A 13784-nucleotide genomic window follows, 5' to 3' on the forward strand; every position below is an offset into this window, starting at 1 on the left:
ACCCCCCAGTGCCCCATTTTGGGACCTAGTAGCCCTCCCTGAAGCTTCCTGGGACCAAAAAGGAGGTGCACGGGGGTGCCGCACCCCTGCGCTTCCTGCTGCCCCATTCATGTGCGCACATCTCCCGCATGCGCCCTGCCCCTGTGCATGCATGACAGAGACCAAAAAATCAGCTGACCGGCAGGAGGCACACACACATATGCAATGGAGCTGAGCTAGGGTGACAGGGCTCCGCGTGCCACCTGTGGCACATGTGCCATAGGTTCGCCATCACAGAATTAGGCTTACCTTACCCTCCTATCCTTGTGTTATATTGACCAATTAAAATAATGTTGGCATTATTGTGATGCACTTGTTCTCTGCTTCAGACAGCTACTCACTGGTGCACAGTATAATATGCCACTCCTACTCACTGTCTTGGTGAGTGTTACTGGGTTTTGGCCCAAGGCAATTGTGTTGGCTTTGAAAGCTCCTAATAGACCCGGTCTAATGGAGGTACCAATAGTCCTCTCACTGTGAACGTGTGGTTATGAAGACTTATAAGGGAGGCCCTGTCAGAAACATTTCTCTCCCTCCAGCCTCAGGGAACTGTTTTTCCTCCCCTACCCAGGAAAAGGGCTTTCTCCTCACTCATCCTTCAGTGTGGAAAATTGTCCCCTTAAGGCTACAATTGATCCCATTGTTTTCCATTCTTAGAAAAAGGATGAAGACATTTTCAAAATGCTTTTATGTCAGAGTTTTCACACATTGGAGATGCTTCTTGGCTACCTGTGTTTTCTATGGTCCCTGTTGCTGGTGCGCATCTCGGTAATGTTGTTTTCAAGAAAGATGATGTGCAGTATAATTATTGAGGCTTTTAAGGCATGACAGTCACTTGGTAGAACATGGCACCTCATCTTTTTCCAGAACAGCATCATTTTATCACAATTGTTGGCGCTTTCATGTTGTGTAAGGAAATCCCTTGATGTGCCAAGGAGGAGTCCTCCTGTATTGCTTGGAGTGTTCATCTTCTGCCAAGCTCTTGTTTTGGACAGAATATTATTTAGGCAGCATTCAAACTCCCTTACTGTCCGTCCTGGAATGTTTACAATTGAAGTATAAAATTATCTGCGTAGAACCGCCTAGCCACTGTCATTATTAGCTTACTCAATTATTCAACTGATCCGACTGGAACATAGCCATTTCTAAATTCTGGTTTTAAACCCTTCCTTAAATAACAATGGCAATAATAAGATAATTGATCGCAACAAGAGGAACAATTTCAATTGATGACAACCCTCCCTCGCAAGGCACCCTGAATGAGAAATACAAGAGACTGACTACCAATTCTCTTTTTTATCTGATGTTTTTATCCCCATTTATGGTGATATCCTGCACGGCCAGAATTTGGAAAGGGATGACTAAACTTTTTCTCCCTGCGTGCCGAAATCATGCACATGTGTGCGACGGTGCGCATGCCTACACCCATAATGCAATTAATTCCTTCCCCTACATATAACCCCCCGCACTTCTGCCACCCCACATATGCCCCCCTGTGCTTCGCCCACACATGCGCGCAAACCCCCCTTTTTGGGCCTAGCAGGCCTCCCTGAAGTCTCCTAAAACAAAAAATGGGGTATGGGGGTGCACTGCATCCCTCACAATCCCCTACCCCCCCATGCATGCGCACGTGATCCCCTAACCCCTGCGCATGTGCACGCGTCTCCCGCATGCACAGCACAGATCCAAAATTCAGCTGGCTGGTGGGAGGCGTGTGCGCACACCTGTATGGTGGAGCTGAGCTGGGCAACAGCTCACGTGCTCACAGAGAGGGCTCCGCGTGCCACCTGTGGCAAACATGCCATCGGTTCGGCCATCACGGGCCTATCTACTCTGTAGATGAGATGAGTGTGTTCCTAAAAAAAACTTTGCGACATTCATTTTGAATCTTCTTTCAAACTACCCATCCGTGATCATTAGTAGATTCCTTCTGCTCACATAAAACATAGGCAACCGGAGATCACATTGTCCATCTATTTTTTAGCCCACCAAAGTTGGATGAAGGGTAGCAGGCCAGATCAAGTCCCTTCAAAACAACAGAAGGGCGGGAAGGGCAGCTTTGAGTGGAGCCTTATTTCAGAAGCCACTACTAAAACAGACAAGGTGTCTCCAGCATCCATATCAAGGTTAGTTATAGGTTTCAGCAATCTAAGTAGTAACTTAGGGCACCAAATTTTGGGAGGCGCAAAAAATGAAAAGACTTCCAAAATGCACAATACTAGTATAAAATCTGATAACCTTTCCTTGTTGCTTTAGAACTTTTTCTTTCTACGCTTTTCAAAAACACCCACAAAAGCAGTTGAGTGGTAGTAAAAAGCACACTACCCATATGTTTCAAGTCGAGAAAAAGAAGATACTATGGATCTCAGGAAGCTGATAATATTGTCTCGGTAAAACAAAAGTCTGATCGGAAGTGACTGAGTAAGTCATGTGACTATCAAACTGGAAAAGTGGTGATGGCATACTCCATGTCCTAACACTCCAGCTCAGAGGGTTAACTATAATTTCACAGAACTGTTGCCCCATGACAAGGATAGGTGCTGATACAATTAAAATAATGTGATTCTCAGTAAATAGGGTGAAAATGTCTGAGAAAACAAAAAACACGAGACTAAGAGTTGTAAGCGAAAAAGTAAAAAATGTGAAGGAAAAAAAGAAGAAGCAAGAAAGTGCCTTTTTGAAATTCCTAACAAAAGAGACATACCAGAATAACTTTGCCCAAAGGTCTAGAGACAGGTCTGATCCTGAGAGATGACATTGATAGATTATTAGGGGAGTGGAGGCTAAAACATATAAAGAACAGTTGTTGGAATTGGGTTTGTCTAGTTTAATGAAAGGAAGGACTAGGGGAGACATGATAGCAGTGTTCCAATCTATCAGGGGCTGCCACAAGGAAGAGGGGTGTGTGTGTCAATATATTCTCCACAGCACCTGAAGGTAGAACAAGAAGCAATGGATGGAAACTAATCAAGGAGAGAAGCAACATAGAACTAAGCAGACATTTCCTGACAGAACAATTAATCAGTGGAATGATTTGCCTCTAGAAGTTGTGAATGCTCCAACACTGGAAGTTTTGAAAAATAGATTGGACAGCCATTTGTCTGAAACGGTATAAGGTTTCCTGCCTGAGCAGGAGGTTGGACTAGAAGACCTCCAAGCTCCCTTCTAACTCTGCTATTCTCTTCTTTTCTTTTCTCTCCTACTCTACTCTACTCTACTCTACTCTACTCTACTCTACTCTACTCTACTCTATGGTTTATTTGAAGGAACCCAGAGACTACCAAACCTACCAGACTGAATTGGACAAACAGATATCATGGAAAATAACACTAAATCCTTCCTTCCTTCCTTTCTCCCTCCCTCTCTCCCTCCCGCCCTCTTTTCCATATGGCTGTTCATCTAGCAGCAGTAACTCTGCAGGTACAAGGTTAAAACACAATTTAACAGTCCTATCCACAACATTCAAGGTTAAAACCACTTGCTGGGAGGGAGAAAAAGAAGGTGTAGGATGTATGCATAAATTATTGCATGTGAATAAAAGTGCATGTGTCTGAACCACTAAATGGGTGCATGTACTACCTGTGTGGTTCTCAGGATCAAATGCTGCCCACCCACAAGGTAGAAAGGCCATCCTGAGCCAGGCAGGCCCTGTACAATGCCCTCTCAGTGCATTGATTGTCCTTGGGGAAAAATTGTTTCTTGCCTTTCGTCCTTTTGAGGAACTCAGCCTTCTCAGAAACCCATTGCTCTGGTACCATTGGGCAGTTGGCACCATTTGATGCAAGACATGCAATGGTGAGCAAGGATTTAATCATAAGTGACAGCTGACAGCTTATGGGACTTTGCCTCTTAAGCCTGCCAAAATCAGAACTATCAGGAGATGCTAGTAAGCCTTTAAACATTCTGATTTCTACATACATATTGAATTTCAGCCCCGAATCCCTAACTGCGTACATAAGTCCCGTTTGCTTTAATGGGGCTTAAACAGACCTAATTATCTCATCATGGTGCCAAATGTGATTCATTAGAATATTTTCAGTCTATTTTCCATTGGGTTTTGTTGTTGCAAAAAAAAGAGGAAGAGACGCTTTCAGCTTTAAGAATTAATGTTTGAACATCTATTTTTTTAAAGAAAAATCTTTCTTTCTTTCTTTCTTTCTTTCTTTCTTTCTTTCTTTCTTTCTTTCTTTCTTTCTTTCTCTTCTCTCTCCATTCATATTCTTTCCTTCACCCTTGGTGGCCATCTGACTTCTCAGACAAAGAAAGGGCTCCAATGTGCAGGTCGGCCTCCTCCTCCTCCTCCTCCTCTCTAATGCAAACCAGCAGCCCAAATTACCTGCGTGACCTTTCCCATGCGCGCAAGGAGAAATCTCTCCTGGAGTGAGATAAAGAAATTAGGGCTTCATTCTTCTGTGGTTTTACTCCTAGGAATGCTTCTTGGCTGGACGCGGAGAATAAACCAGTTATTGAAAAGGGGAGCTGGGAAGCTGACAAGCATGGCTAAGCCGAGTAAGGAAATTTGATGAGGAAATAAGATGCTTTGTAGATCAGTGTATAGTGATTAGTCTTTTGAATGCTGGGATTATTATATAAGCAAAAAAGAGAGGGGGTGCTTATTGTAACTGACAGCTTCCACTTATGCAGGTATTCTTCCAACTAATGAGAAGCATAATGGACTATTTGTTTATAAATCTTTCCCTTCACCCCCCTCGCCTGCCCTTTCCTCAGGCCAATTAAGTGGGCTGGAAAGCTAGAGACAATAATATTTCTCCCTTCCCACCGCGCTCTGGCTGCCTCTCCCTGCCTGTCACAATCATGGTAGTTGAAATCTCCATGGGCCGAAGCAGCCAAGAAGAACGAGGAAAGAGCTTCTTTATTTTGGGCCTGTGGCTGAGATCACACAACCTGAACAGGAGGGATAGGGCGTCCTTTATAGTTCAGAAAGAAGGACTTGAGGGCCCATCTGCAGACATCTTTGACAAACATCTTCTCTTTTCTTGGGGCAGATAAAGAAAAACATAAACTCAATCCTTTTGGACCTTTCTGTGCAAAGGGGTGGTTTAAGGCCAGGTGGCTGGCCTTGACGGCTATGCAAAATTAGTTCAGGGTTCTGTGTAATTTTTTATTTTGTCTTTGTATGCATGTGTGTTACTTATCTGGAAAATCTTTCATTCACTGCCAATTTACCACTTAACGGTTTCTTTCAGAAGCAAATTTATTCTTTATTTTTTAAAAAAAAACCCGGCAGAGATGGAAAATGCTAATGGAAGTAAAAATGTTTTCCCCCACCACATCTCTTTTCCTGGAGAATTTAATATTATGGTTTCTGCCAGTTCTTATTGCACCTGCTATTGCCACCTTCTTCATTTCTTGCTGAAGCACATCAGCCACTCCAATTAATAAATGCTGATGCTACAAACAGGAATTCAGTAGAGTGTATCAATACAGAGAAAGCATGCAAGTATCAGCCTTGGCAATAGACATTTGGTCAGGAATAAAACACCCTGTAGAAGGTTTCCTTCCTTCCTATTGTAGGAAGTTAAAATCCACCCCTCTGCTAGAAAATGGAATATTTTAGGAAATACTAAAAGGACATAATATTTCCTCTAAATGGGAGACAGAAACTCAGCTCCCCCACACCTTTGTCAATGAATCATTAAGGTCTGAGCCAGTCTACTCTACATAACAAAGATCTCCCCCTTCAGCTCCAGGGTGATGGGATTAAGGCATGATAGTATTAGCCCTTTACTCATCTCACCACATGGCACCTGGAAAGAAGCAACGCTCAACCAAACTTGGACTCAAAAAACAGCCTATAGAGTTGTCCCTGCATGGCTCTATGGGAGTCTGACAACCAATCAGAATACAAGCTCAAGTTCAAAGCCCAGAGAGGGCATAAAACCAGGGACTTTCAACATCTCCGCCCTTTTACTTCTTCACCCAACATCTTGAAGCATGCGATCACCTTTTCTGCTGAGGAACTCAAGCCATGTGATCCTGTCCACCATTAAACCATCTTCCCAAGCAGCCTCCATGTTTCCGGTGTCTTTTTCCCCACTTGGAACTGAACCCAGAAGGACATTTCTTCCAACACTATTTTTTTTTAATTCTGCTTTTTAATTTTTATTAATAGTGGCAAAACATATCTAATACAGCTTCTTTCTTTTATTTTTCCCACAACTCTATGAGCTGAATTGAAGTCACTCAATTAGTTTTCATGCCTAAGGCAGGACTAGAACTCACAGTTTCTTGATTTCTAGCCAGGTGTCTTAACCACTAGGCCAAACTGCTTCTCTATTTACAGCTACCATTGATTAAATTATTACCTCAGATAAATTAGTTCAAGGGTTTCATTGTGAGATCTATACGATCCTGTTGTTCTTTATAATTAGCTTGGCCTCATTATTTTTGGCAGCTGGAGGATCAGATCTATAGCATGCCTGTCTCTGGATGTAAAAATAACCCATCTCATCTGCTATAAAATGAAAATGAACGGAGAGGACATCTTCTGGATATCCTTTCCTTTTGAAAAATGTCACTGTGCCATAGTCTTTCCATGAACAAAAAATTAACCCGCACATTTTCAAGATTTTAAAATCTTACGGAGATGGCATGGAATGGGTAACCATTTGGTTTTCTACCTTTTCTACAACAAAGTTTGCTGATAACCTCTTCCAAAAGTCGGACAAACATGAAAAATCCATCTTTTATGCTTTTATAAGTAACTGTGTTCAAAGGCAGGTGGAATCCATTGTACAAAATTCAAGAAGTCCTTCCTTATATGCTTCCAGGATGGCTTAAAAAGGATGAGATGAAAAGGAGACATATTCAATCAATATATTCACATTTATACTGTATGCAGAAGTGAACAGTCTCTAATCTCAACATTGTACCCTCAAGCCTCTCCAAAAACTTGTTGCTGAACAGTAATTTTTATTGGGGTGAAAGGGAATGATTGTTCCAATTGTATTTAATTTTCCATTAAATCATATTCAGTTTTGTCCAAGCTCAGCTCATTTCTTTCTTTGTCTCTTTGCTTACCTGGAATATAATTCAAAACCAACAATGGTGTTCCTGGTCTACCATGATACTTGGCCATAGGCCTTTGATATAGTACAACATTGTTATTGATGCTGTACTTCTTCAAAGAGTGTCTACTTCATTAATTCCCACCAGAGTACTGCAAATACAAAGTATTTCCCACATCATAGTTACTTCTTCCAGTCTTACTTACCAGAGCTGGTCATTAAGGCTTGTACTAAACAGAGGCTGGATAGAAACTTTCAGTGTGGGTGGATTTTTCCTGAAATCTAAGATGGAAGTCAGCACCACCAACAAACTATTTGCCTTCTTTCAAACTAATGTGAAACACACTTTCTTAGAAATATGTCTTACTGAATCAAGATGGAGTTTCTTTTTGTTAATATGCCAGCAAAGCCAGGGGCAGGTTAAAGTAAACGATTTGTTTTATGGCTTATGAATGCTCAGTCAGATAACATTTCACTAGAATGACCTAACGCTTAAATCAAGCACGTACTAAGGAAAATTCATTTATTTGCTGTATTGGTATTGCTTTCCGAATCATTCAGGAGTGCTTTGGTTAACTTTAACCAGGATAAACTGGTTATCATTCTGCTTAATATTAATGTGCAGTTAAATATGATTTCAGTATTACTTTCACATGGCTTCTGCATTTTTTCACTCTTATTACATTATCAATAAAAATGTAAGCAAGCCACAGGTGACCTTGTATGGTCAGTAGGATACCTATTTTCATTTTTCTCATAAAATATTGTGCCAAAAACTGAAGGCAAGCTCACTGGGTATTTCCACAGATACTGTAGCTTTAAAAAACTATTTGCGCTTAAATCTATAAATGATGTGAAATAAGATCTGCATTTGCAGAAATGTATGTTCAGTTTCTGTGCTGTGTTGAATCCCCCATGAACATATTTTGCATATGACACACACAGCGCAAGTGAAAAGTAATTTCTAGTATCACATGAGAAAATCGCCAGGAGTTTTCTTCAGATGCAGCCTTGGAGGAAACAGTATGCAACCCATAGCAATGATATTCAATCCTCTCAGCAACTAATTAAAAAAGCATTACCTTTGTCCAGCCCTGACCTCCAGCAGTGAAAAAGATAGAGATGGTTATCTGCCAATCATGTTTCCCAAACAAGCTCTGGCACAATATTGTGATGAACAGACAGATCTAAAAAAGGATGCATAATATTGCTCAGAGCTCCAAGGTACTCTTAATGCCACATTTAAAGAAGAAGACCTCATCAGTAACTTGAGAAGTCAGCTTGTCTGTTAAGGATTCACCAGAGCTAAATTTTGCTCAGTCCCGCAGAGAGTAAACCGACAAAATGTAGCAAGAACCCTTGGAAGTGATGAGGTCGCATGTGGCACTGACTGAGAATATAAACCCCGTATCCATTTGTAGGGTTGTATTTATGCTACACAGAGTTTAAAGGAAAGTAAGGGATACATAAATCCTATTATAGTAACCAGAGATGGTACTTGATTGTAATTAATCAGTTCTGGTCGCCACGATGTAAAAAAGATGTGGAGACTCTGGAAAGAGTGCAGAGAAGAGCAACAAAGATGATTAGGGGACTGGAGACTAAAACATATGAAGAACGGTTGCAGGAACTAGGTATGTCTAACTTAAGAGAAAGAAGGACTAGGGGAGACATGATAGCAGTGTTCCAATATCTCAGGTGTTGCCATAAAGAAGAGGGAGTCAAGCTATTCTCCAAGGCACCTGAGGACAGAACAAGAAGCAATGGGTGGAAACTAATCAAGGAGAGAAGCAACTTAGAACTGAGGAGAAACTTCCTGACAGTTAGAACAATTAATCAGTGGAACAGCTTGCCTCCAGAAGTTGTGAATGCCCCAACACTGGAAGTCTTTAAGAAGATGTTGGATAGCCATTTGTCTGGAACGGTATATGGTTTCCTGCCTAGGCAGGGGGTTGGACTAGAAGACCTCCAAGGTCCCTTCCAACTCTACTATTGTATTGTATTAATTCTGATGGTTTTCCGCCCTGCATAATGTTTCTTGCCTAAGTTCCTATCCTGATTTAACATAGGACTCCAAGAAGTAGACTTTTTCAGATGGCACTCCCTTGAATTAGCAATTACCCATTCCGCAGCTTGGCTGCTGCAGCAGCATAGCCTCAGGAAGAGGCTTTCGACCCATGTTCAGTGATCTTCTGGAACACCAGGAAACATTATAGAGCTGCACCACCCTACTCCCCCAAACCCAAATTAGGCCCTGCAGCACCTATGCTACAATGGATGAGCAGCTACATTGCAAAAGTTTGATTTGCGAAGCCATGTCCATTCCACTTCCTTTTACCAATGGGAAGGAAAATAAAAGGAAAATAGCTATCCACTTTATGTGAGAAAGTGGGCCTCTTTGATACCTGGATAATTGGCACCAGAAGAGCCATATTTACCTCCTCTCTTCTCTGCACTTTTTTTATTGCCAATTCTCTGTTTCCGTGGAGTTATTACTGGAAGCATAAACCTCCTTCTCTGTTATTTTCCCCTGCTTTTCTTGCCATGGGTGGCAGGAGAAACAGGGGGACTAAAAGGGGAAAATATGGCAGAGAAGACTCCTTTGCAACATTCCTCCAGTCCCATGGAATGATCATTCCATAGGATCGATAAGTGATAACAGAAGACCTGTGAATCTTTGCTACCCGTGTCTAGTACCAAAAAACATATTTCCCCACCCTGCCTCTCTTCTCTCCCCACTTCTTATGTAAACTGAACTCAGGTTCTGTTTCACTGCCAAGGCTGAAAAGGGATTGGAAGTGTGGCAAGCACTTCCTTAAGCTCCCATACTTTTGTGCTCTACCACAAAGGAGGGAGGTGTTGAAGGCCGCATGGAATAGCTGATGGGGAGGGGTGGGAATTTGTTTAGTTGGCAACCCAAGGAGGAAGAGGATGAAGGATCAAAGGGATTAGCTGGGCGTGGATGGTTTTATGAGATTATTAGTTGCATTCACACCAGATTTAAGATGACTGTGAATTTTGCTCCTCAGATAGAATTCTTGCTGCTATTAATCCTGATCATTGTCAGCAAGAGTTTTGGTGGATTTAAGCATCTACCCCAATGCTTGTGCATGCAGTAAAAAGATTTTTAACCATGTACATTGTCCAAGTAGCATCTGTGTGGGAGTGTGGATTAGATATAATTAATTTTTGTGCTTTGAAAACCTAATCCTCATTTTAAAAAAAAATATTTCATATTTATTATGAGCGCCTATTTTTTTAAATTCTAAAGTAATGTTTTGCCAAGACTATATGTGTAGGCAGCTTATCATTACTCTCTACATATTGGAAAGTATACAGTCCCTCATGTGCATTGTTTGCTTGCCTACAACTTCATTGCCATTTTATCAGGATCCCAAAGCTCTCCAGATGAGGTTTGAATAGATTGAGTCAATGCATCATTATCCAAATGGATTACCATGGGCAGCTTAGGAAACTTTTCAGTTGAAACTAACATCTCTGTGGGAAAATGTCAGTGAGATCAGAAAATGTTCTCCTTCTTCTCCTTTTCCTTCTCCATTTCCTTATTCTTATTTTACTGCAATGTGCAGCAGGCCACTAACATCCTAGTCTGGAAGGCCTTGAAGAACTGATTCTTCCCCAAGCATTCAGTTAGGGTTAGGCTAACTCAATGCTCATTGCCAGGAGTTCGATTCTCACTGGGTCCTAAGTTTACTCAGACTTCCATCCTTCTGAGGTTGGTAAAATGAGGACCCAGATTGTTGGGGGCAATATGCTGACTCTGTAAACTGCTTAGAGAGGGCTGTAAAGCACTGTAAAGTGGTGTATAAGTCTAAGTTCTATTGCTTAGAAGAAAGTTCCCTGGTTGATTATATCTGATAGTATAAGTTACAGTAGAAATTAGTAGACATTAGTAATAAAAGATGGATAATTTCTTGTTAAAAGTTACTATACCATAATAATTCTTTCAAAAACACATTGCCAAAAAAAAAAAAAAACAAACAAACCCCGAGACAAATCCTTTTGGGTCAATATGCACATGATTTTTTAAAAGTTCCAATAATTCTGATCATTGCTTAGATGGAGTGCTAATAAGAAATGTTCAACTATAGTACAATTTACTATCACGTGTTGTACACAGATGCATTTGAAGTGACCACAAAAGTGGAAGGCTAATTTCCTTCCCCCCCCTGCTTATGGACGTGATAGACTGGATTAGCGGGGGAGTGGCTGAGGCGGCTGGCATGGGTATTGATGCAAGCAGAAGATGGCTTCGGTAGTTGGCGAGGGTGCGGTTGGAGTGGGGGGGGGGCTCCTGTGTTGTGGCCTCCACCGGTAACCGCCATTGCCTAGGCCACCATACTGTGCCATTTGGCCATTTGACCCCTCCCCTTGTGACACTATGGACTGGGCTAACAGAGTGCAGCCCCGGTGACGGATATGAGTGCGGCTGGCATGGATGGAGCTCAGTTGTTGGAGTTGTTGGAGCATCGCCGCTGCCGCCACTGTCCTCACCACCGCTATCATTGGCCGCTTCACCAACCCACAATTTATCATCTGCTGCGATTTTAATATCTGACCGTTACCCTTACATATTGTCTTCAACATCGACCATGGCTATGATGGAAATAAGCCTCCCGCTACCCCTTTGAACACTGTCAGCTCCCCCCCCCCCCATGGATATGTCATCTCCTTGCTTCACCTCCCTGTGATGTCACTCCGTTTTGGTTGATACCACACTCTCAGCTATATTATACTGCGACAGAACTTTACTCCCTTCGGAAACTCCCCCTTTCCCAGGGATGGCCTTCTTGCTTATCAAGACACTTCCTTAATGACGGACCTTGGGATCCCGAGAGGTGGCATGCGAAGAAGAGGCTTCTAGAGGTTTTTACAGGGGTTTTTAAATCAAATTTTAAGGGGTGGGAGGGGGGCTGATTCGGATGGCTCAGACAGACTTGGGGGGGATTCTGCCAGGACACAGGCCAAAGCTAACTGATGGGCATAGGTTGGGAGTGCTGGAAAGGATTGGGATTCCGGGGAAGACATGAAACCATTCCATTGGGGTGTTTGCCATCTCTACTGTATGTGGGAGGGGCAGATACGGTGGGGGTCTAGGGCCAAATTATGTCCAGGGGACTTGGGTTTGCTGTTTAAGAGCGATCGTGTGCTCCAACCCTCATTACCCCTCTCGCACCCTTGGGTGCTCAGGATTACAGGACTTGGGTCTCCGGCTGGTATCACTTAACGCCAGGTCCGTAGTATATAAGGCTCCCCTCATTTACGACCTCATCAAGAGGAGAGAGTGGACCTGGTGTGCATTATGGAGACCTGGTTGGGCCATGAGGGGGATGTTCCCCTCATTGAATTATGCCCACAAGGGTTCCGGGTGTTTCACCAGCTGAGAGCCCAGGGCAGGGGTGGGGGGGAGTGGTGGTGGTTATTAGGGAACGTCTTGGACCTCAGGAGATCACTGTGCCTCAGATAGGTGGGTGGGAATCCCTTTTTGTGAAGTGGGGCCTTGAAGTCGAGGTGGGCCTTTTTGTTATGTACCTGTCTCCCTGCTACGTTTCATCGGCCCTGTTGGAGCTGCTGGATGTGTTAGCCGGATTGACGGTTGATTTCCCCAGGCTTATGGTCCTGGGAGATTTCAATCTGCCTTCCATTGGTGAGACATCAGAGTCAGCTTGGGAGTTCATGGCTTCCATGATGGCTATGGACCTAACTCAGTTAATTCAAGACCCCACTCATAACAGGGGACACACGACCTGATTATCGTCTCTGGACAGTGGATGAATGATCTAGATTTAGGGGATATTTCTATCCAACCCTTGTCATAGTTGGATAATTTCCTCCTTAGGCTTGACTTCCATACTGCCACTCCTCACCGCAGGGAGGCGGAACTGATTAGATGGTTCTGCCCCAGGTGCCTGATAGACCCTGAAAGGTTCCCGATGGAGTTTGGGACTTTTCCTGAATCCCTTGTTCACAGTTTGACCGAAGCCCTAGCGGATGCCTGGGATAGGGCAGCCACTGGGGCCTCGGACTGCATTGTGCCTTTGCGGCCTCTGACCCAGTGCCGATCCCAGGTACTCCCTGGTTTACTGAGGAGCTCCAGGAGATGAAATGCCGGAAAAGACACCTAGAGATTGATTGGAGGGCCAGCCGAATCCGACTGAACACTAGTTAGAATTCATATTAAATCCTACTTAGTGGGGATAAAAGCGGCAAAATGGCAACATTTTTCCTCTCTTATCGCATCAGCAGATAACTGCCCAGCCACTCTGTTTAGGGTGACCCACTCCTTACTTAATCAAGGAACTGGGGAAGACCCCTTGCAGGATAGGGCTGAGGAATTTGTTCAGTATCTGCAGGATAAAATTGCTCAGATTCGGACAGGCTTGGACTCTGACTGTGTAGATTCGGGCAAGTCAATGGGGATGAATCTTGTGGAAACTATCTGAGATGAATTTGACCCTGTGACTCCTGAGGGCATGGACAGAATTATGGGGAGACTCAGTGCTGCCACTTGTGTGCTGGACCTGTGTCCCTCTTGGTTAGTTTCGGCTTCTCGGGAGGTGACACGAGGCTGGCTCCAGGCGATTACCAATGCTTCATTGAGAAAGGGGTTCTTTCCCACCACCTTGAAGGAGGTGGTGGTGAGGCCCCTCCTTAAGAAGCTTTCCCTGGACCCAGCCTCTTTAGCCAACTATCGTC

This window comes from Natrix helvetica, assembly GCF_964273705.1.
Source record: "Natrix helvetica genome assembly, chromosome: 2".
Lineage (NCBI taxonomy): Eukaryota > Metazoa > Chordata > Lepidosauria > Squamata > Natricidae > Natrix > Natrix helvetica.